The sequence below is a fragment of the Callorhinus ursinus genome, unplaced genomic scaffold (assembly GCF_003265705.2).
Source record: "Callorhinus ursinus isolate GAN/ISIS: 27379988/994484 unplaced genomic scaffold, GSC_fseal_2.0 scaffold4, whole genome shotgun sequence".
Lineage (NCBI taxonomy): Eukaryota > Metazoa > Chordata > Mammalia > Carnivora > Otariidae > Callorhinus > Callorhinus ursinus.
Genome location: NW_027397066.1, coordinates 69221529 through 69246970, shown reverse-complemented (window position 1 = coordinate 69246970; position 25442 = coordinate 69221529). Strand labels below are relative to the sequence as shown.

The 25442-nt window shown below is 37.5% G+C and overlaps 1 protein-coding gene and 1 long non-coding RNA gene across 5 annotated transcripts in view; one reads left to right on the top strand and one right to left on the bottom strand.

Annotated features, from left to right (window-relative positions):
• Positions 1-25442, bottom strand: part of ARHGAP24 (Rho GTPase activating protein 24) — a 495495-nt gene that overhangs the window by 283830 nt on the left and 186223 nt on the right. The window lies entirely within an intron of this gene.
• Positions 19357-25442, top strand: part of LOC112835631 (uncharacterized) — a 34384-nt gene continuing 28298 nt past the window's right edge. For both annotated transcript variants that reach the window (XR_012377967.1, XR_012377968.1), the window contains exon 1: positions 19357-19534. This is a non-coding gene — a long non-coding RNA (uncharacterized lncRNA). The remainder of the gene's footprint in view (positions 19535-25442) is intronic.

Genomic DNA, 25442 nt, shown 5'->3' with positions numbered 1-25442 from the left:
AGAAAGAAAGCAAGCACTCTCATGTAGGAGGTGGTAGGAAGGAAAAATACTAAAATTCTTATAGAAGGTACTTTGGTGATATTTATCACACTCAGAAAGCTAAGAAACGACATATATGCAAGGTTATTTGCATTACAAATAGCAGAACTGGAAACAACTCAGGTGTTCATTAATGAAAAATTGATTTAACAAACTATGATATATCTGCCTAATGGAGTATTATGCAGTCATAAAAATAAAATAATTTATATCTATCAGAGAATTTGTATATTAGCTCTCTAGAGAGCTATATATAGATACACACATATATATGTACATATATAGCTAAATGCATATACAGAAAATAATAATATATACATATTTAGGATTTTTCAATATACGCATTTAGGACTGTTTTGATTTTGAAGTCATATGAATGTTTTACCTATTCATAAATTAAATTTAAAATGAAAATAATATGCAAAAATAAAATGTAAATAATATTAAAACAAAAATATAATCATAAACTATTAATACTTCTCTCTACACTGTTGAATTTTTTAAATATCCCTTTTACTTTTTTCTCCAGAATTTCTACATTGCAAAAATATTACTTTTTTAACATGAAAAGATAACCCTTTTATGTAAAGAGCTGTTTTGAATTAATTCACTCACAGTGTTAAAGATACAGCTAGTGGGCTCTGTGTTATTCTGGATATACTAAGGTGACTTGGAACTGAGAAACTGCAGTGAGTATGAGCCTAGGCCCATTTAAAAACCGTTTGGGGGGAATTTTGTTTCATATTTAAGTTTCTTTGATAATGTGTGTGTATATGTGTGTGTGTAGGAATATTTTATTCTAAATTTAAATTTGGCTTTCCTTGGCAAATAGCTACTCTTCTTGCTTAGCAAAATAATCTCAGAGGAAAATATCAGTGACTAAAGTTTTGGATTCAATAGTCTAGTATTTTTTTTTAATAGTCTAGTATTTTTAATCTCAGAAGTTCCATTGATTTTATAGTTGCTCTCCCATGATAGCACACATTATGTTTGTTCCTGGCTCCTGCCCCAAGCTACTCAAGTGTCATTGACTTCCTTCCCTGCCTTAAAAACATTGAATTGGCTGCTATGATTAAGAAGCAAATAATACATTATATGTTAAAAAAAGAAGGAGAAGAAGGTAGTAGGAAGGGAAAAATGAAGGTGGGGGGAATCGGAGGGGGAGACAAACCATGAGAGACTATGGACTCTGAAAAACAAACTGAGGGTTCTAGAGGGGAGGAGGTGGGGGGATGGGTTAGCCTGGTGATGGGTATTAAAGAGGGCACGTTCTGCGTGGAGCACTGGGTGTTATGCACAAACAGTGAATCATGGGACACTGCATCAAAAACTAATGATGTAATGTATGGTGATTAACATAACATAATAAAATTAAATTTAAAAAAGTGTTTTTGATAATGGGCTTTGTTTTTTCAGCTTTATAAAATATGCCTCTGTGACAGACACATGTAGAGCATTAAGGCATATTTGAGGGTAAAGATAGAAGGCAATAATGTGAAAGATTGCTTGTTACCAAAAGTGGTTAGCATTTGAGAGGTAACCCCAGAAAAGAAATTATAGGTGTTAAAATACTGAGTCATGAATTGTGTTTACCAAATATTTTCAGCTGTCTACTTTCCAGTCACTTAATGGAATTCTACTTCTCCCCTCTTTTGAAATTAGGCATGGCCATATAACTTATTTTGGCCAATGAAAAGGGAACAGAAGTGATGTATCTCATTTACAGGTAGAGGTTATAGGTGCCACTGTCCAGATCATCCTGTGCCCTACTGCTCTGGGATTGTGGAAGCACACAGTCAGGTCCTTGAAGGATAAAACTGGGCTTTTTAGCTGAATTGAGCTCCCTGTTATCAGAAGAATTCAAACATGACCTGAGACCTCACTTGGTGAGGTTGTTAGAAAGAGGATTCCAGTAGTGGGTGCCCTCTGACCTCCCAAGCTTTAGCCTCTTTTCCAACATAAAGGCACCATGATGTAAGGGTTGGGAAGGGGAGGAAAATATGCATTCATTAGGATTATTTTACGTAGAGAAAGACAGTGAAGTAAGAGCACAGGCTTGAGATTCTGATGAGCTGGTTTTATTTTTTAATTTTTTATTACTTTTTTTAATGAGCTGGTTTAAACTCTAACTTCTACATCCTAGATATATAACTTTGAGAAAACTATTATAAATATTTTTATCTGTTTCCTCATTAGTAAAATGGAACTAAAAAAAAGCCTAGAATGTTGTTTAGAGTTTTAAACAAGATAAGACATGTGCAGTGTTTAGCATAATACCTTACACATGGTTAGGGGTAAATAGTTGCCATAATTAGGATTGTTTTTATCTGTCTACTTTGGTAATTCATTTGGTACAGGATAGAGTTTTAACACTCAATAAATGTTATCTATTATTATTATTTATATTTATAACCTAAGAGAACAATGTGCATTAAAAAGTAATCACACACACAATATGACTCAAAATAACATATGTTGAAGAATAAATGAGATTTGAGAGAGATACTGTTTGATACATACATCGGTTTTCAAGTTCATCTTGCAGAGAGATTTTCTTTGGCAAATTAGGAAATGAAAACCAGCAAGCCTCTGACCTAGAACTAAGCAGAATTCTAAACAATTTCCTCAGCTCACTCAGACCATTATGCCACCTATTAACAACAAGCTGATGGAGACTGGGGGGGAAAAAGCCTGTTACTTCCTTTCCATCTAAAAAAGAAATATAAAATTAAGTAACATGACACGAATCAGATGCTCTTTGCACATTCAGAACTCGGTGCAACAGGCAGGCTAGTCGCATTTTCATTCCAGATTGAGATAATCAACCTTCATTTTTTGTACCAGAGACATTGGTGACCTTATTTTTGGATGGGACAATAAACGGTCCAACACTCTAATGTCAATTAGGTTTTCTTTTCTTTTTTTTTTCCAAGAAAATATAGCTTGTGTGCTGCATATTTGTCCAAAGGCTAGAAACTATTTTTAACTATTTCTATTTTTAATGAAAAGTAAAATCCTGTAGGGCAATCACTGTTGTTCATCCAGTTTTTTTCTGAGGAAACCTAAAATCTAAATTTAAAGTCTAGTTGTATTCTATGATTATAACTATCTAAATATTAATTAAAAATCATATTGGAAATCTTTTCCTAGACTTAGTAAAAATAAAAGGTAAATGGCTAACAGTTATCTCTTAGATGGTCAAAGTAAAATACTAATTCAGAAAGCACAAGAAAGAGCTCCCAATTTCTCTGGTGCAAATAATACAAAAGCACAAAAATCAACTATATTTTTTTCATTTTCTTTACCCACGAGTACTGGTAAAAAAAAAAAATTTCCTAGCAAAGATGTATAGCAGTGGTATTAGGAAATAAATCTGAATTTTAAAAATATAAACAAAAGGAGGTACTCATATAATATATCTCAAAAATACATCTTTTTGAAGAGCCCATATTTCAGTGAAATATGTTTCATGTCTAGTAGAAATCTGTTTTCACTAAATTTTTAAAATAAATTAATGATTGTTAGTCATGGAACAATACTGAATTAAAAGTGGACTCTATATTAAAGTTCTTCATTGTAACAGGTAAATTTTAGTAAGCAAGATGAAGTTCATGTTAGCATTTTTTAACAAGAAATTTTCACAGTGAATATATTTTACTAAATTATCTTTAAAATATACCCTGCTCAACAGATACGGTATTTAACAGATTTGGAGTCGAACAAAGAAAGACTTTTTCTTTTTTATTTTTTTTTAATTATTATTAGAAAAGACTTTTTCTAATGGAATTTTGAGAGGTAATCTGCCCCCTCAGCTGATTTTACATCTACATATCACACACTCCTAGAGCTGGGAAGTATTTTAAAGTTATCCAGTCCATTCTTCTACAAAATACCTTGATTCTGTCTTCATTCATCTTGTTGAACATTCCACTGAAAAGGCACTTACTACCTTTAAAGGAAGTTCATTCCATAATGGTAGCCTCTGGTGTCCTTTCCAAGTGCCACTTCATACCCAGCTGAAATCTGTCTTGGGAATTCCTGCCCCATTCCCACCCTCCTTCAAAACCACTGCCTGATAATGCTCTCTGGCTCTCAGCATCTCTGAAGAGAGTTACCATGCCCACTTGAAGTCTCTCCTTCCTGTTCATATTTTGATCATCTGTTCAGAAGCATAAGGTCCCAACACCTCATCATCCAGATGGTCTGCTCTGAATCCAAGCTTGTTTGTCACTCTAACCATTAAAGCATGGTGCCCCAAACTCAGTACCTCACAAGAAATGCCACTGAGTAGAAGTTAAGAGCATGAGTTCTGGAGTCAGACCAACTTTGTTTACATATAAGCTTTGCTTCCTTGTTAGTACAATCTTGGGCAACTTTCTTAACTGCTCCATACCTCAGACTCTCCATCTCTAAGACAGAGATCATTCTAGCAATTGACTCATAGAACCATTGACAGACTATCATAGTGCCTGCACACGGTAGGTACACAAAAAACCCCCACTAATTTTTAGAAATGCTGCACTATATGCATCTATAGCTGGGCAACGTAATTCAACAAAAAAAAAAAGCTCTAAAATTCTGCTAACCGGTGTTCTGATTACATTGTTGTTGTTCCCAGTGAGTGTGTGATGGTCCATTTGGCAAAAGTTACTTTTAATTATTGCCCAAACTCCCCTATCACGCCTTATTTTCTCTTATTTTTCTAATGGTCTCCATTCCATAGGTATCTTATAAAAGTTTTCTTCTCACAGCCACCAAAAAATGTTAACTTATAAATAAGTGGTTGATATTAACAATTTAGCACATTCTTATATGCATTTTTTAAAACCTGAACTTGAAGATGTGGTTTTTATTGACTCAAAGCTGAAGGCTGCAAAGGTGGAAAGAAGATGTATTACCGCACGAGTTGTAGAAATGAGTATGCAAATGTATATAGTGGATCTACTCTTAATTACCCCCAAACTGGATATAACCCAAATATCCCTCAGCAGCAGAATGGATAAACAAGGGACGATGCCTCCCTACAATTGAGTACTACTCAGCAATGGAAAGGAAGGAGCTACAAAAAACACAGAACAGCATGGGTGAATTTCAAATGCATTATGTTTAATGAAAGAAGCCAGGCTCAAAGGCCACATGCTGTAGATTGCATTTCTACCATATTTGGAAATGAAGAAGCTACAGGGAGAAAAACATTATCAGTTGTTAACCAGATGCTGAGGGTGAGAAAAGAAAAGACTGAGAAAGGACACAGGGGAATTTTTTGTGGGGTTATGTAACTATTCTATACCTTGACTGTGGTGGCGATTATGTAACTATATGTAAATTATACCTCAGTAAACCTGACATTTAATAAATGCAGTGTCACTGATGCTGTGGGGGGCTGGAGGATTTCCCACTGCTGCCAACTCAGTCAACCCCAAAACAGTGCTTCATCCACACCCCCGTGTTCTGGCCCATCTGCAATCTCACCCCACTCACCCAAACACCTGGTCTTGAAGTATCCTCTCTACACATCACTCCAGTCAGAATGATGTACCCTTGCACCATGATATAATTTTGCAAATTTCTCCAAACAGGAATGCCCAATTCCTGTTGTACTTTTTCTCATCTGAGTAATATGCTCCAAGGCAGGAGTTAGGTGCGTAATGCATTTTTGCAAGCTTCTCCACAATATCTATCACACTCCCTGAAGAGAAAACAGTAGGATCTTTCAGATAGCAGGTACTCAAAATATTTGTGGACTGAGTAAATTATTGAATAGATGAATTAAGAAAATATGAATGAATCTCTTATAGAATTCTGGCTCTTGGTGACCTGGCAACTTTCATTGTAATTATTCTATTTTCACTGAATTGATAGGATCTGTTTTTAACATAAATTAAAGATAAAATCTCCTTCCCACCTCACTTTCACCAACAATGACCCAACTGTCTCATGAATAATCTCAGTTGGACCTTTAGTTTGTTTTTACTCATTTTTCTCCTTCATCCCATCAATATACAGGTTTCTCTTTCCTGTCCTTTCCTGCACGTGACCCTTCCTGTCTTTTCCTGCACGTGACCATTTCTGTGATGGTCTCACTGGCACCTTTGACGTACACCTCTGTCCAACTAGAACCAACCTTACTCAGCCAAAAAAGTCCTTTTCCCTCACTGTTCTGAACATATCTTGTATTTTCCAGACCCAAAGAATGGCCTCCAGGGATCCCTTATAAGAAGTTAAAATTTTGCTTATGCTTACTCACAGCTTAATTACCCAGCTTAACGAAGCTGGGTGGGTGTGCCACTGAAGATACTAGAACTTCAATACACACATACAAAAACCAGTCATATCACAGTAAGCCTCATCTACATTTTCACAGTAACGACATCTGAGGTTCCATGTTCAAAGCTGAGTACAAATGATGCTGTAAATTAAACATGAATTTAATCTTAACAATCTAGTCATGTATTCTGAAAACAATCTCAATTATAGTATATCAAAATTCACAAACCCTTAAGGCAAACAAAACAAAACAAAATATAAACACATCTTTTTGCTTTTTGCATTATACTCAATAACTCATTGATGATTCGTGTAAGAAAAAAATGATCAAACCGAAAGGAACATTAAAATTATTTTCATTGTATCTTAAAAATATACCTTTTCAAACTGAGGGTTCTGGGGGGTGGGGGGATGGGTTAGCCTGGTGATGGGTATTAAAGAGGGCACATACTGCATGGAACACTGGGTGTTATATGCAAACAATGGATCATGGAACACTACATCAAAAACTAATGATGTAATGTATGGTGATTAACATAATAAAATAAAAAAATATATATATCTTTTCCTATAATAATTTAAAATCTATAAAAACACTAATATGCTAATGGAAATGGAAGTATTTCAGTTAAAAATCCATTTAAGAAATATATATCATTAAAATGAATATAATAAATTATTATTAGAAGGTTGACATGTATTTATTATGGTGCTAGGAAATAACCTGAAATAAACATTTGAATGTATGCATTATTCTAATTTTAAGAAAACTGAATCTGTGTAAATAAAAGGTACATCTGTTTCTCTTAGCCAAAAAAAAAAAAGAGCAGATTTTTGGGCGCCTGGGTGGCTCAGTTGGTTAAGCGACTGCCTTCGGCTCAGGTCATGATCCTGGAGTCCCGGGATCGAGTCCCGCATCGGGCTCCCTGCTCAGCAGGGAGTCTGCTTCTCCCTCTGACCCTCCCCCACTTCATGTGCTCTCTCTCTCTCTCTCTCTCTCAAATAAATGAATAAATAAAATCTTTTAAAAAAAAGCAGATTTTTTAAACAAAGACTAGTTTCATTTCTCTCTTTCATTGTGCCTTTTCACCAAAACATGAGAGTATACTTCCCTTTTTAAGTTCCTCCTCCTCTCCCCTCATCTTATCAATATACTTACATAATAGTCATAAAGAGAGAAGCTTTATTCCATATGGGTGTGCATATTTCATACACATATATGTTATAACCAGAGAAAAAGAAAAAGAGAGACACACATATTCAAAGGCCGCCTAGAGTGGAGTACAAATGATAAAACCTTTCAGCAGAAGAAATATATACCATGGGTGATGGACTTTTGAAGAGCCTTCTTTAGACTGAGGAACTGGATCCAAATCTCTCGTTATTTTGTCCTCTCAGACAAGACATGAAGGACGTGTGATCTGACCACACTGCAGATGGTTTGAATGATCATCTTTCAAAAAAGAATTTTATTAAATCCACTTACCACATGTTTTTAGTCAGCTGGAGCCCTCATTTTATTATACAAATACATACAGTACACACATGTGTGTTCATGTCTCTAGATGGATCTCAATGTCCCTAACTCTACAGTTTGGGCTAATGTGAGAGTTTACAAGTTTCCTGAACATCTGTCAGGACCACCCAAGAAATTCTTAATCTTAAAAAGAGAAAACTGCAATCAACCAAAATCAGATCAGATAAGATATGAAATACAAGAACAGACTTTTCCTTTTATGACAGACGTTCCCAATTCTTGATTTATTGATGTTATTTATTTTACACAGGATGCAGTCATGCATAAGGTACAACTTTTTTGAAAGATACAAACAACAAAAACAACAAAAACGTACCTAGTGGCTATTAGGCAATGCATACAATAAATAGATATTGTGGTCATGAAGATAAAGGGTTTTCAAGTTTAGTGTGGCCATCTAAAAGAAGAAATAGAAGTACCTGATGGAGGCAGAATTAATAGAAGTGGTTATTGTCTTAGCTCCTCTTTCTATAAAACTTTAAAACTCCTGTAATCATATGGGCGCCTGGGTGGCTCAGTTGGTTAAGCGACTGCCTTCGGCTCAGGTCATGATCCTGGAGTCCCGGGATCGAGTCCCGCATCGGGCTCCCTGCTCAGCAGGGAGTCTGCTTCTCCCTCTGACCCTCTTCCCTCTCGTGCTATCTCTCATTCTCTCTCTCTCAAATAAATAAATAAAATCTTAAAACAAAAACAAAAACAAAAAAACTCCTGTAATCATAGAGACAAACTTAATAAAATACCTAAAAGGTATTCACTTTATGCCTTACAATGAAATATGTCCTCCTTTCTAAGATCTACTTAATTTCCAGGAGAAGGGTGTGAAAAATTCTCAAGGAATAAATACTGCAAATAAAATGTGCGTAAAAAATAATTTGGGATAATCCAAAAATAGTTTGAAATAATCAGAAAGAAATATTTTATTTTTCTTTTGTCTGCTGGAAGAGAAACCCTAAAATGGAAATGTTCACCCAGGGTACTTCTCAAAATCAATGAGACTGATTTTCCATTGTTTTCTTTAGTGATATCTTAAACATACATGCATAGTTCACTTCAAATCAAACTGAAAATAATAGGAGTGAGTTTTAGATGAAATCAATATAAATTTGCATAAATCTTAGGGATAAAAGTCTGAGCTTTTATCCTTTCATCCTTAACTTGATATTCACATATTCAAGTATTTTGTCTTCACCCAGATGTCTGATGGACATCTTAAACTCAACATGACCAGAGCTGAGCTCCTCATCTTACCTCCAACCACCATCCACACCATCAACAAACCTGTTCTCCCTGTAATCCTTCCTATCTCAGTTGATGTCAGTTCTATCCTTTAGTTTGTTCAGCCAAAATTCTTGAAGTTATCCTTGATTTCCCTCTTTCACACCCACACTCAGTGTACGAGCAACTCCTGTTGGCTCTCTCTTCAAAATACATCCACTTATTACTTCTACTGAATGATCTCTTAAGAAAGTAGAAATCATTGGGACGCCTGGGTGGCTCAGTCAGTTAAACGCCTGCCTTTGACTCAGGTCATGATCCCGGGGCCCTGGGATCGAGTCCTGTATCGGGCTCCTTGCTAGGCAAAGGAGCCTGCTGCTCCCCCTTCTTGTGCTCTCTCGCTCTCTCTCTGACAAATAAATAAATCTTTAAAAAAAAAAGAAGAAAGTAGAAATCATTGCTAGATCTGACTTTTGAAATCATAATTCAGTTTATACTTCTACTTGACAATCTCTTAAGAAAGTAGAAATCATTGCTAGATCTGAGTTTTGAAATCATGATTCAGTTTACACAATTAGTCCTTTGTTAAAATTATTAATGGTTGATAGATAAATATATCCTTTTCATCTAGCTAACTTAGTAGTTGTGCATTTATTCGTTCAGTAATATATATTGAGTGCCTACAATAGGCCAGACACCATCCTAGGTACCTTGGATATATCAGTGAACAAAATAAAGATCCTTGTCCTAGTGAATCTTATATTTAATTATAGGAGACAGACAATAATACATAAAATAAGCATATTATGTAGTATCTTAGAAGATGGTAATAACTATGAAGAAAATCTAAAAAATAGAGTGAGATCAGGAGTTACTGGGAGGTGGGGGGAGGTGTCAGGTAACAGGATTAAATAGAGTGGTCTGGATATGCCTTTTGGAAAAGTGAAATTTAAAATAAAAACTTGTTAGTTTGATTCCCTTCTGTGTATCTAGAAAGAGGATTAAAGAGGAAGTACCCAGATCGAAGTGGTGTATCTTGCCCTCGTCTCTCATTCAAACCCTTTCCCATGCCAACCAAAGGATAAGTTAGAAAGGGAGAAAGCAAAGAATGGTTGGGGTGGGGAATGGGGAGAGGCAACCAAACAAAATCCACTTGTTATGGACTGATTATTTGTGTTCCACCAAAATTCATATGCATGGTTTCCTGGCTGCCTTATTTCCTCCTCAGGAAGTCATAGAGACAGAAACCCTAATAACCCTCTATGTGTCCATTAGTTCATCAAATGATTAAATATGAAGATTCTCTCGTAAGAATCCAAGTTCCAGACTGATAAAGATGTTGACATATCTGTAATGCTGAAATAATTGAGTTTTCTTATACATTGTCACAACGGGCAAAACCATAACCAAGTTTTAGTGAATGCACAAGAATGTAGATACTGCGGGAGAGCTTCTCTTCCCACTTTTCTGTTCCTCACTCACAATTCCCTCAAGCACACACCTCTTGCTTAATAAATAATAGTGCATGTTTGACTAAGAAAATATATTAAGATTAAAACATAATTTTTTTAAAAGACTCAGCATTTCTACAAACTTTCATAGCTTTTTCCAAATTGGGGTCTCCCAGCTTCAATTTTAATTACTTACCAACATTTACTATGACATCTGGTCAATGCTCCCTTCCTTTTTCTGCTTGCCCCCACCCTGGCCACCCCCACACAGAGCATTTCCATGTTGACCTTCTGTGCTTCAGCCCTGCTCTTCAGTCAACCTGCAATGCCCTTCCTGTCACCTTTTGTTTTCAACACTTGACCAATTTTAAAGCTCAAGCTCTACCTTCTTCACCATTCCTTTTCTCAGAAACCAAGCCCTGCTCATTTCCATTTTATCTCATTTGCTATCCTCTCTTCTAAAACATATTCACATAGTTATATTATCCTATTTGCTATTTACCATATGACTGAACTTATTGCCATAGCAGTGTAGCAGTGTGTTGTGTTATTCTAAGTAATGTTCACTGGTTTCATGCACGTCTTTTTTTCTGCACACACCTAGATCATTAAGCTTCTTGAGTACAGAAACAGAATTACATGATTCTTCATAATCTCTTTAGAGTGTAGCCCAGTGGTAAGGACAAAGTAGTTCTCTCTATATGTAATAATAATTAAATGTTTGTTAATAGCATAAAATGCATGCCAGTTAAATAACTGAGTTGGAAAACAACAGAAAACTGTAAGATCATTTCCTCAGTAGTCGGTCACGATTTTTCTTCCAATGATCATCTACAACTCAAAGGGGATTTTTCTTATGCTTTCCATTATAGCATATTCATTATCCATTGATATTATCATTCTCAACTATATCCAAACTGTCCTGCAACTACATCCTACCAGGAAAACTCTTCTGTCAATACCCATCCGTTTCACAGCTTCTTTTTCCATCGGCAAGAAGGGGGGTTCACAATAACTTGATAAATGTTCTGCTTGTCTCATCATTGCTGCATGGTGCCCTTTCATATAAGTTAAGCAGGGACTCTGGAAACCCCTGCTTTCACCCAGCTGAAAGAGCAGCCTCTGCCTTAGCCATGAGGATGATTTGCTGGGTGCTTTTATTCACAATTAGCACAATCCAGTTGTGAGTTAAGTTGAAAGAATTTGCACATATGATATCAGTGGACTCTTTCCAACAAACAAAATTGCTATTTAATACAAAATGCAAAAATGTATACAAGGATAGCCAACTTAAACTAACACAGAGCCTTACAGGCATTAAAGGTGGAAATGGAAATATGTTAGCAACAGGAAGGAAACAAACTGTGAATCTAAGATGATTCAGTAAAACATTCTGCTTATCACATTCTAAATAAGATTGATATTTTGGGGCACCTGGCTGACTCAGTTGGTTAAGCATCTGACTCTTGATTTTGGCTCCGGTCATGAGCTCAGGGTTGTGAGATCAAGTCTCGCGTAGGGCTCTGGGCTGAATATGAAGCCTCCTTAAGATTCTCTCTCTCAGACTATGGACTCTGAAAAACAAACTGAGGCTTCTAGAGGGGAGGGGGGTGGCGGGATGGGTTAGCCTGGTAATGGGTATTAAAGAGGGCACGTTCTGCATGGAGTACTGGGTGTTATACGCAAACAATGAATCATGGAACGCTACATCAAAAACTAATGATGTGATGTATGGTGATTAACATAATAAAAAAAAAAGATTCTCTCTCCATCCCTCTGCTCCCCCTCCTCTACTAAATAAATAAATAAACAAACAAATATATAAATAAGGTTGATATTTCTTGGATATACAGTGGCCTCTTCCTTATTCTAATGGTAAAATGACGTGTAAAATAAATTTCCTTCCTATTATTTAGGTTACCAATCTGAATGTCACCCTCTAATAAAAGCTGATGAAGCAGGATGAAATGAATACATTCAATATGTATACCCTTTTAGGAATTTAAATATGAGGCATTTTAGGACTCAGTTCGATAAAAATAAAAAGCTGTTGGTCCCTAAATGAGATCTATCACTCACCACCTAACTCATATATTCTGAAAATTTCCCATTACCCTAACATCTGGAAACACTAGTCCATCTCCAAAATATTATATTGTCTTTCATCTGTGTATGGCTAAACATAGATGAAGAGGAAACTGACCATTCCTTTGGTTGCCTTAAATTATTTGTAACTTTGTCAATATATTTCCTTCAGGAAAATAAATTCAAGTTATACTTGATCAGTGTATTTTCTCTATGGAACTGTATTTGCTTTTGAGTACCATATACTTTGGGGACGGGAGGTAGGGACTAGCAGACACTGCATAATGTATTACACCAATTAATTTGCTCCCCTTCAGATAACACTGATTAAGAGGAAATTAAATGGATTTACTCTAATGAATATTAACTAACAGTAGTTAATTTGAAAACATCAATCTCTAATTTATTTGACTTCCTGCTGTTATCGCCCATCAAATGACTTAGGTGTGATTTACTCAGCTTCAGAATTTTAACATATTAATTTCAATATTTCAGGATCGATGACAATCAAATAGAGCACAAATCCTTCACTAATAGCCACACTTGTTATGACAATGGGGTTTTAGCCCAAAATAGAAGGTTAACAGTTTATAAAGAGATACCTTAGACGAGATTTTTTTTCCATCTATGGGGGCAACTGGGCATTCTGTTTATGCTATGGTAATAAGATTCAGTGTTAAACCTCTTTCAAGGAGATAAACGAACCAGAAAGTAGTTAAACCTTCCCCTTGCCCGTGTTATGGACACACATCTCAGGTGAAGATAAACCTTATCTTTTTTGTTGCATGTCCCATGGTCTAAGAGAATATGAACCGTGGTCTTCTGAGAGTGGCAGCAGAGTAGCACAGTCTTGTATCAGCATCTTGTAATTTTTTTTTATATAGTGATGGATAAAGGTAGGAAATAAAATTTCTTTCACTTCACTTTTCACAATGGAAAGTTCAGAATAAGCTAAAAACTACATATATGATATTCAGAACTCACAGTGCAGATGATGTCTGGGGGTTGAATTCTTCTACTAAAATCCCAAAGAGAAACCTGTAATTTGGGCTTAAAATACACAGTAGAGTATTAGGCATGTCTTTTTTACCTTCACATTCATTGTTGTTTCCCTGAGCTAAATGTTGCATTTGCATTTAGTTATTTACTTTTAATACCTTGTATAAAACTGGACCACTCAGTGTATGAAACATGGGGCTAATTCATTACTTGAGGAGATTTATTTAAGGCAAGGATCATAACTGCATTATAATATTGACATGAAGATCCATCTATATAATTAGGAAAGACAGCTCTCTAATATTTATATACACTTGTCTAACATTTTCTCTGTAGCCTGAAGGCTAAAGCTAACCTGAAAAATGTAAAGTTCTGTATATGTAACTGTATTTATGTGTTTATGTATTTGTTATGTACAACACACATACACACACACACATGCACACATGGTGAGAGAGAGTCAGTGACAGAGTTTCTTAAAGGCCAAGAAAACTTTTTCACCATGTATATAAACAGTACAAACATTTTCTAGTCCTTTACAGATTACAAAAGTTAATACCAGTAGTTCTATCATCTTCAATAATAATACAAAAATTTCCATTCAAAAAACAATTGTACTGCTCTAGCACCTGGCATACCATGGTGAGAAAGGCAGATGAAGGTCCTGTTCCGCTGGAGCTTACATCTGGTTGACAGTAGACTCGGTGAGGTTCTCTACGTGCATGCCACTGTTAGCTTCACTCTGAATCCCCTGTCTTCCTACGCCGCCTGGTTGATGTCCAAGTCCCTCCTGCATTAACATTACGGTGAATCTCTCCTATCTGAGCAATCCTACAGTTTCCCAGGACTTAAAGAAAAGCCAAAGTTATGTATAAATAAACAGATGAGTAAATCAATTACTGCACCAATCTAATCTGTTTCCCAAACTAAGTACCTTCCGGGAAATTTCAAAACTTCTTCCTACTAATTTCTCCCTAAACAAAAATCTTAATTGAAATTATCAATTTATCTGTCTATCCATCCATCTATCTATCATCCATCTATCTAATTGGAGATTGGGAAATTGTTCTAGAAGCTGATGAATATATGATCCTTTTCCCCAATCCTGTCTTTACATTGACAAGGGGCAACACCTGATAAAGATTCAAAAAGGTTAATGGAAAGATTTCTGCGTCAGGACAGGCTTCTTTTGCCTACTTTCTAGTGGAAATCTCTCTGAAAATATTTGCAGTGCCCGTATCTGTTGGTCAAATGTCTGATGCAGAGAAGACTAATTGACTGATATAATACAATAATTTTAGTGAAAATCTTATCTTCTTCCTTTAAAGTACTCCCCACACCAGTGAAGCCTTACAGTTTAGGATACTAGGGAATAGAGGTGTGTTCCAGTTTCACAAGTGCATTTGGACTTCACAATTTAGGCTTTCCTTTTCAATAACCAGCCAGGCTTTGGGACTTGTTTGATGTATGCAAGGCATTCTTCATAAAAGAGAAATAGGAGAGAGCATCTCTCTCATACACATGGCTCTATTGCCTATAAATACTGTTGCGAGATATTCTGAGTAAACTTTTCCAATACTAGACCTCTCTAGAAGTTAATCTGGGAGCTTCCATTAAGAGTCAAATCAGTAGGGGCCCCTGGGTGGCTCAGTTGGTTAAGCAACTGCCTTCATGATCTCAGGTCCTGGGATTGAGCCCCATGTGGAGCTCCCTGCTCAGTGGGGAGTCTGCTTCTGCTTCCCACCCTACCGCCCCGCTCATGCTTGCTCTCTCTCTCAAATAAATAAATAAAATCTTTAAAAAAAAAAGTCACATCAATACAAGCAGTCATCAGGGGCTCAATTTTCCTGATAAACCACTTTGTCATGACTTGCTCTGGAAAAATACAAGTTCCTAAGTTTATGCATGTTTGTTACCTAAAAGAGATTTGATAATAGATCATATTTACTTCATACTCTGAATTTAATACATTTTTAGATTATAATCTAAGAGTGTATTTTTCTTAAGTCTTTATTTAAATTCCAGTTAGTTAACACGCATTGTAGTATTTGTTTCAGGTGTACAACACAGCGACCCAACACCCCTGTACAACACCTGGTGCTTGTCCCAAGTGCCCACCTATTTAACCCCTCCCACCCCTCCCCTCTGGTAACCATCAGTCTGTTCTCTATAGTTAAGAGGCTGTTTCTTGGTTTGCCTTTCTCTCTTTTTGTTCCTTTGCTCCTTTGTTTTGTTTCTTTTTTTTTTTTTTTAGGTTTTTAAAAAATTTTTTAAAAATTAAAAAAACTTCCTTCTGCCCCTCTGCTGCCAACCTAGTAAAGTCCTGACATTTCTCAGAGACAGCTTAACAATGCCACGTCCAAGATGCTTCTTTCCTATCAATGATAACAAAGAGAAACTTATAAATTGGTTAGTTCATTAGCTGTACATTTTATCATACATTGTCACCTCAGGACATCCAAAAAGCTTAGATGTTACAAAATAATGAAACTTGTCCAGAACAAACACAGGTACTTAATAAAAATGCCCATACAGACCTATGGTTATAACCTAGAACGGTCTTCTAGATGTGGAGACACTAGCAAAAAGCCCTTCCCTTCACCCCTCCTTTGCTCCCTCCACCATTTTAATGACTAAGTATAGGACCACATCTAGCTCTAAGAGCTGGATTAACAGACACTCCCAGAACAGTCCTTCCTAAAAACTAACAAAAGGGCATTCATAAAGGGATTACTTTACTACCTCTACTTTTAATATACTTTGGGCATTAGGACTTGTTTATCCTTTGACACACAGCATTATTAACTAAAATGCACATACAGAACTTTAAAGACTCACCGGCACAGAACCCTTCTCTCCTCGCTTCCTTCCCTGGCCCTGGCCCTGTCCCCCAGTGAACCCAGTGAACACTCAGCATACTCTCCAAGACATCAAGTTTAACAATTCCATTCCCCAAATACAGACATTCCTGTAAATTAACAATACTTAAAGGGTGTTGTTACTCTAATTCTCTACTTCTAACGTGTTGTTCACTTTCAAACATCAAGAAGACTAGATGTTTCAAGTAAGGAGTTATTTAAAATTTGCCCACTACATATATAATAGCATGGAAAGAACATTCTGGCCTAGAACCCTTCCTCTTCTCATCTCTTATCAATCTAGTGGAAAGTATAAGCATCTGTAGTGCTTAGAGGGGATTTTAACAATTTGACTTCCTCTAGTTGTTTTCAGAATAGTCTTTCCTATGAATTTGAACACAAATGTATTAGTTTACTACTCTGTTTTTGTCATACACTGGCAACCTCTTTAACATCTAGAAAGACTAGATGTCGTAAATTAGGACTCATTTGTCCTTTATATACACTATATACACAGCTAAGTAAAACAAAATGCAGACATACAGGACAATGGTTAATCCTGCCTAACTATAAACATACTGGTATAAAGCCCTTTGCGCTTTCTTCTCCTTCCTCCCTGAACCAGCACAAATATCATGTAATGTGTACCGCTGGGAGAGGTGGTTTGATCACTTTGATCATTCCATTTTCAAAAGACGATATTTCATATGAATTTTAACAAAAGGATTATCTACAAAATGTGTTCTTTTACTACCTCTAATTTTAACACACGTTGTGCACTTCTAAACATCTAGAAAGGCTAGATGTTTCAAATAAGGACTTAAGTTTGTCCACTATATACATAGTAGTGTTGAATAAACTACACACATGTAACAATGGGTTATATCTGAAAGTGTCTTCTGCATGGGAACATTCTAGTCTAGAACCCTTCATTTCTCACAACTCCTCTCTACCACCAGCCCAGCGGATGAGTGCAGACAGGCACGTGTTACTTAGATGTGACTACAATGTCATCTCTAAAGGTCCTTTTCAGAAGACAGCCTTTCGATGAATTTTAACACAAAGTGTACAAAATGTGTTAGTTTACTAACTCTACTTTTGTCATACACTGGCAACCTCTTCAATATCTAGAGACTAGATATTGTAAAATTAGGACCTATTTGTCCAGTATATGTACAATATATACAGTCAAGTTAGATGCACATAACATACAGGGCAATGGATAAGCTGAAATTTCCTAGCATACACTAGCAAAGCATCTTTTGCAATTTCTTCCCTCCCCCCTCCCTCAAACCACTGAACAAGTATATTGTTCAGAGAGGTGGTTTAGCAATTCCATTTCCAAAGATAATAGTTCCCATCAGTTTTTAAAAGCTACTTACAAGAAGCGTGACTCTACTTCTACTTTAAAATACATCAAGCATTTCTAAATATCTAGAAAGACTAGATTATTTCATATAAGTACTTGTCCACTATGTACACAACAGCACTGCTAAATAAAATTGCACATACCTAACAATGGGTATAATCTGAGGTATCTTCTAAATATGACCACCATTTTGGCCTAAACTATTCCCTCACTTCCTTCTCTCCACCACCAATCCAGTAGACAAGTATAGGCATGTGTAATGCTCAAAGGTGCTTAAACAAATTCATAACCAAAAGTCATTTATAGAAGAAAAGCTTTCCTTTGAATTTCAACACAATATGTACAGAATGTGCTAATTTTACTGCTTTGTCATACACTGGCAAACTCTTTAACATCTAGAGACTAGACGTTGCAAAATTAGTAGGACTCATTTGCCCATTATATACACTATATACACAGCAAAACAAAATGCACAGAACATACAAAAAATGGTTTTGTCTGAAAATGTGCAAACAGGAACACACTAGCCTATTACCTTTTGCAATTCTTTCCCTTCCCACTCCTCTGAACCACTGAACAAAGATACACGACAGTATACTGCTCAGAGGTAGTTTAACAATTCCATCCCCAAGACAGTTACTTCCTACGAATTTTTAGGAAAAAGATATTTACAAAGTGATATTTTACTACCTCTACATTTAACATACGTTGGGCACTTCTAAACATCTAGGCAGACTAGATGTTTTAAATAAGGACTCATTTGTCCAGTATATACACTATACACATACACAGCTAAGTAAAACCAAGTGCAGGAACATAAAGGACAATGGTTGATCTTCCCTCACTATAAACACACTGGCAGAGCTCTCTCACTTCCTTCTCCGCCCTCCTCCTCTGAACCAGTGCACAAACACAGTGTGTACTATTCAAAGAGGTGGTTTGGCCATTCCCCCCAAATTAAACAGCATTTCATATGAATGTTAAAAGCTATTTACAAGAATGTCTTTTTACTACCTCTATTTTTAACATGTGTCAGGCACTTCAGAACATCTAGAAAGACTAGATATTTCAAAAAAGTTCTTAGCATTGTCAACTATATATACAGTAGCTGAGGAATAAAACGCACACACAAAACAGTGGTTATAATATGAAAATGTCTTCTAAATATGACCAGTCTGGCACAGAACCTTCTTTTCTTCCTCCTCAAGGTCGTCTACTTCATGTCCTCTTACCCACTGAACAAACGTGGACGTGTGTCGATCCTGATGTCGCTTCTAGACGTGGTCTAACAATTCCATTTCCAAAGTCATTTCCAGAAGACATTACTTTTCTATGATTTTTTAAAAAAAACAAATAGGCATTTACAAGACGTGCGATTTTTCTAACTCTATCATATATCGGCAACCTCTTTACATCTACGAGGCCTAGATGTGGCAAAAGTTTTCTTTTAAAAGGTTGGGGGGAAAGTTGAGAGCAGCTTTTTCAGATTATATACACGGGCCTTCTAAAAACGGCCAGTAAATCTTCCCGAAGGGTGGTCTTCCTATTGGCCAAATGCGGTACGTAATTCTCCCATTTCGATCTTCCAACGTCAACGTCTGGTAGAACGAAGACCAAGCGCCTGTGGCCCGTTAACCGCTCCACCCGTCGTCGACAGGGGCTTCGCTCAGCTTCCGGGCCCGTTAGGGCCTCTGTCCACTGTTCTCCGTAGAAGGTGAGGTTTCGTCCAATGGGGACGGATAGGTCATCCCAGGGCCCAGATCTGTGGGGCTCCAAGGCCCAAGGGTGGTCGAGCTTGCGTCCACGCAGACCCGCCTTCTCAGGCCCTGGGAGGCCCCAACGGCCGTCCGCGGCATTCGAGTGGCCGCCATTCTTCTCGCCCCGCCACACCCGACGTCCAAAGGCGCCCCGTGCCCGCTGGCTGGGCGGGGACTGCGCGCAGGGCCCGCAGAGTTGGGTCAGGGGAGTAGGCAGCCGGCGAGGTCTGGGCTCCCAGAGGCCGCCACCATTGGCGCCAAGGTGGGGGTGGGGGTGGGAGTGGGGGTGGGGAGAGCCTCGCGGCTGCCTCACGGTCTGCGCCTGGCCGGTGGACGGCTGCGGCGAGGGCGCTGGGTCTCTGCGGGTCAGAGCCCGCGACCTGTCCCGGGGCCCTCCAAGCTCCCCGGCCTCAGGCCGGCAGGTGCACTGCGCTTCTCACCTCGCTCTCTGCCGGAACTCCTTTGTTTTGTTTCTTAAGCCAAGTAAGTCAATTGAAGACAAATACCATGTGATTTCACTCCTATAGTGTATTTTTCTCTAATAGATATTTTTTCTATTTCCTTTATTCCTTACTGATTCATAATAATGAATCAGTATATATAATATATATATATAATATAATATAATCAGTATATATAATTCATTATACCATATGTGGTGTATTAACCATGGGTATAAATTCTTTGACATTTTTCCCATTAAGACATGAGGTGCTTGGCCTTTCCCTTAAATATAGGTGAGCTCTATAACTGCTTTGAATCTGTGTCAATGTCTGTGTATAGGACAATGTATTGGGACACTTTCTGGGACCTTGATCCTCTGTGAAAATCTACACTGGGGCGCCGGGATGGCTCAGTGGGTTAAGCGTCTGCCTTCAGCTGGGGTCATGATCCTCTCGCATTGGGCTCCCGGCTCAGCGGGAGCCTGCTTCTCCCTCTCCCACTACTGTTCCCCCTGCTTGTGCTCTCTCGTTCTCTCTGTCAAATAAGTAAATAAAATCTTCTTAAAAACTTTTTAAAAAAATTTAAAAAAGAAAATCTACAGCTATCCTGAGACAGCTCTGCTAGAGAGTTCACACAGAGGTGCTATAATCAACAGCCATGACTGAGGCCAGCTGTCTGAACCAAGGTGAGCGAAGCTGTCCCAAACCCAGTAGACCAGCTCATCCAACAATGAATGCCAAGTGACCTCACTTGCTGCCGATTGCAGCAAAAGAATTGTTCAAACTCTGCCCAAATCTCTGACCCACGAAATCATGAGATAGAGTAAAATGGTTGTTACTTTAAGCCTCTAACTTTGAGAATAGTTTACTATGCAGTGATAGATTATAGAAACATAAAGCAGCACCTAGAATTCAGCTGCAATTGTAGCAAAAACTAAAATATATAGCATTCCTTGGGACCAGACACCAGTAAGAAGCACAAAATGAAATGAGACCTGTATTTCTCAGTCTTCTACAGCACAGGAGGCAGGCTGAAAGGCCATTCAGTTTCAAGCACAAGCCCATTTCTCATGTCACAGAATAAGTGACTCAAAGAGCAGAGATTTTTAGATATTATACCATATAGGATTTATTCTCTGGATATAAACAAAATTTTTAAAAAATTAAAATGCAGTATGTTTTATCACTAATCATCAGAGAAGTAGAAATTTTAGCCACAATGAGCTATCACCTCCTATTACCTCATACCTGTCAGGATGGTCATTATTTAAAAAAAGAAAAAATAATAACAAGTGTTGGAAAGATGTAGAGAAACTAGAACCCTTGCACACTGTTGGTAGGGACGGAAAATAGTATAGTTACTATGGAAAATAGTATAGAGGCTCCTAAAAAATTAAAAATAGAACGACCATATGATCCAGCAATCACACCAGAAGAGTTGAAAACAGGACCCCAGGGATGTATTTGCACTCACATGTTCACTGAAACATTACTTATAACAGTCAAGAGGTGAAAACAATCTAAATGTCCACTGATGAATAAATGGGTAAAGAAAATGTGCTACATACACACAATGGGATATTATTCAGCCTTAAAAAGGAAGGAAATTCTGTCATATGCTACAACATGGATGAACCTTGAGGACATTATGGTAAGTGAAATAAGCCAGTCAGAAAAGGACAAATACTATGTGATTCAACTTATATGAGGTATCTGAAGTAAGCAAACTCATAGAGGCAGAAAGTAGAATGGTCATTTCAAGAAGTTATAAGGAGGTGAAATGGGGAGTTGCTGTTTAATGGGTATAGAATTTCAGGCTATGAAAAATGAGAAAGTTCTAGAGATCAACCATACAACATTGTACATATAGTTAACAATGTACACTTCAAAACTTGTTGAGAGTAGATCTCATGTTATATGTTTTTTTAATCACATGAAAATATATTTAACAAGGTAATGAATTTTAATATTACAACTTCAAAATATTTTCAAATAATCCAGGATACCTAATCCAATAGAAGCCATGTTTTTATATAAATTGGCTCAAAAACTTTTTTTTTTTAAAGTAGTTTCCACACCCAGCGTGGAGCCCAACATGGGGCTTGAACTCATGACCCTGAGATTAAGACCTGAGCTGAGATCGAGAGTTGGACGCTTAACCGACTGAGCCACCGGGGCACCCCACTCAAATACTTTTTTTAATAAGTGAGCTAAGAGTTAAATGAGCAATTAAAAGATCAAACAATTGAAAGATCATGGTTTAGGTTTTTGTATAGACTCATCTATAAAATGAGGGTTAAGAGCAGTTTTCTTTATACCAATAACCTTTAAAGGCAGGGATAGAATTTCATCATTCCATAACATTACAATGTGTGAGAAAATTTTGTAAGCATGTGATGACAGATGGGAAGTTTTTTAAATGGAAATAATATAGGTTCCCTTCCCTGCCATTGTTCTCAACATACGCCAAGTTATAAGAACTAACTATTATTAGCAAGACTCATTGCCTCCTGTTACCTCAATATTTCTCTCCCTTTCCCTTTCTCTCTCTCCCCGTCTCCCACCCTACACATTCCCCACACATACACAAAATTGAGGGAGTTAAGAATTGGTAATGAATCAGGGATAGTGAGAAGTTTGGCTCATTCAATCTTTGAACCCTAATCTAAGGCTCAGCATAAATACAGAAACCTATAATTTCCCCTTATTTCTTGGAATGTAGCAGGCAGAGAAGGGGGAGAGATCATTTCTGGCAATGGGATGGGAGATTCATAACCAAATACTCATTATATGTCTGTAAAAGTGCTTAATATTATATTGGATAAGCACGAGATGCACTGGTTACATTAATGAGAAACAGGAGTAATGATACTGCTTCTTGGGGGAGTAATTTTCGAGGGAGAAAGTTCTCTCTACCCTGTCTCCTTTGCCCAAAGTTCAATACTGTTAAGATAATGTAACTTTCACAGTGCCTGCTTCTGAAGGTCTATCAAGAGGAGGTAAATGTGCTGTGCAGTCAAGGTTCAAAGAACCACATAAAGTGGCAGGAATATTTTTCTCTTGATTATTCAACTCCAACCCTGAACTTCTCTATTCCTTGAAAGGCAACTTCTTGAATTCTGTTTCTGGAGGTTAAACTGATGATCCTGCATTTCCAAAGCATCTCTACCATCTCTCTTCTTGCTTTCCCCCAAAATATTGCAGGTTGATCTGCATCGTGGCCATGTGAGAAAGTCACTGGACCTGGAAGAGTCAGAATGGCTGCCTTTGATTTGCCTCAGTTTATTCTACAGGGTTCACAGGATGAAGCCTTATTGCCTCTGCTTTGGGAAAATGCAGAAGTCTGAGGCAATGTGAACCACTCTCTATTCTCATTCAAGTTAGATAGTAAGCTTTCTGGTAATACAGCAAATAAGCATACAATTTTTTTTTTTAAGTAGGCTTCATGCCCAATGCAGAGCCCAACGCGGAGCCCAAAGCAGAGCCCCACATGGGGCTTGAACTCAAGACCCTAAGATCAAGACCTGAGCCGAGATCAAGACTTGGGCGCTCAACCTACCAAGCCACGCAGGCACCCCAGCGTACTATTTTCAAATTAAAGCACTCTGTTGGGGTAACTGTGAGGTCACACAGTATAAGTAATCAGGAATACTTGTCTATCTGTGGCAAGTTACATTTATGTACATTTTTGTTTTTAATGCAGTGGCAGGGGACCACTGGTACTGGTACTTAAAGGTCACTGTCCAACTCAGCTTGGTGACTGCTTCCTGAAATAGATCCTATTTAGAGCAGAGTGTAACTTGGTGGTTAAGAGCCCAGACTGAGTCAGACAGACTGATTTGAATTTGGCTCTATATTATTTCTTAATCTGGGACAAGTGTCTTAACTTTGCCCCAGTTTCTCCATCTAAAAAATGAGGATAATAGCAGTACCTACATTCTAGGAGTGCTTTAAGGATTATATATCCCTATAAATCATTCTGAAGGGCACCCAACTCATAGTAAGTACTCAACAAATCTTAGCTGTAGTCTTTATTTTTTCCTACCTTTCTATAAGAAAGCATTTGTTACTGAATTGAAAGTACTATTTCCATGTAAATAAAGGCATGAATGTAAGACACATATTAACAAGGCTGATCTACAGCTTCTCCCTAACTTAACAATTCAGTTTCCCCTATGAGGATCATGTAGGGACTGTTAACCTGTTGTTATTTTGTAGAGGAAATCTGAGTACACGGATTTTTCCGAATCGCTGCATTTAAGTTTCATACATATAAATTCTTTGGCATCTTTCCTAGAGAAACTGGGCACTCTCTGGGGTGAGCTTGTGATTTCCAGATGCATTCAGAGAGCTCAATGCAGCTCTTATCTCCTACTGACCAGCCACAACTTGCTCTGATATTTCAAACAGGATGTAGCCCTTGGGAGGGGAGTGGATTGATGAATGTCATAGTAGTTAGCAAAGGCTTTCTTGAACTTACATCATGTTTAATTGTATCAAATGCTGTTCATTATGTGGTTAGGTTTGTGGTGTTTCTTGGAGAAAGGAACAAGGAGAAAAACTGCTGGCATCTGAAACAAAACCAGAAATCTCTGTTCTTTGGGGACCTCAAATTAGACTTGAGTCATAGGATTGTCAAGTTGCTCATGCTGGAGTCAGCTGGGCCGAATGGCTTCTTACAGCACAATACACACATTCTTATTTAATCTCATTGTCTCATTTTTTAAAAAATGGGCTTAGACATTCTCAGAAAGCAAGACTTGGGAAGACTTAGCATTTTAGTTTCAAGTCTTAAAAGTATACTAGGAGATTTTCTACATATTTGAAGGCTGTCCCATTGAATATAGAGAAAATTCTGTGGTAATTCTTCTATAAAAGCACTGGTGTATCCATGCAAGACCCACTCCTAGATGCCAGGATGAACCTTTAAACAAGATATTCTCTAAAAGTCCTCCCTAGAGTATTTTCCACTTTATTTTTAAGAAACCATCAGGAAAATATAAAGAGGGAGGCTCATCACTGAAATACCCTCATTCTTGTTAGAGGGGACTGCTAAGCTTGTGAAATCCAAAATGTAAGTCCTAACTTATGACATACGCAGTCTCATAGCCATCCATACAAATGGAGAATAAAAATGCATATGGGCTTGACTTTGGACTACTTCTATTTTTACTTCACCTCTGCCACTTATTACCTGTGTAACTCTGGGTTAGTCACTTAGCCCCTCTGAATCTCAATTCACTCTGAAACATGAAAAAACAGCACTTACCTCACAAATTTCAAATACCCTGTGAGTACATACTAGGAGTAGGGTACCCTGGTTGGGATGAAGAAGCCATAGACCTCATTCCCCATGCACTCACAGTCTCATGCCATCAAACTTTGAATGAGAGAAGATATATAAAACTTCTCTGGTATGTTT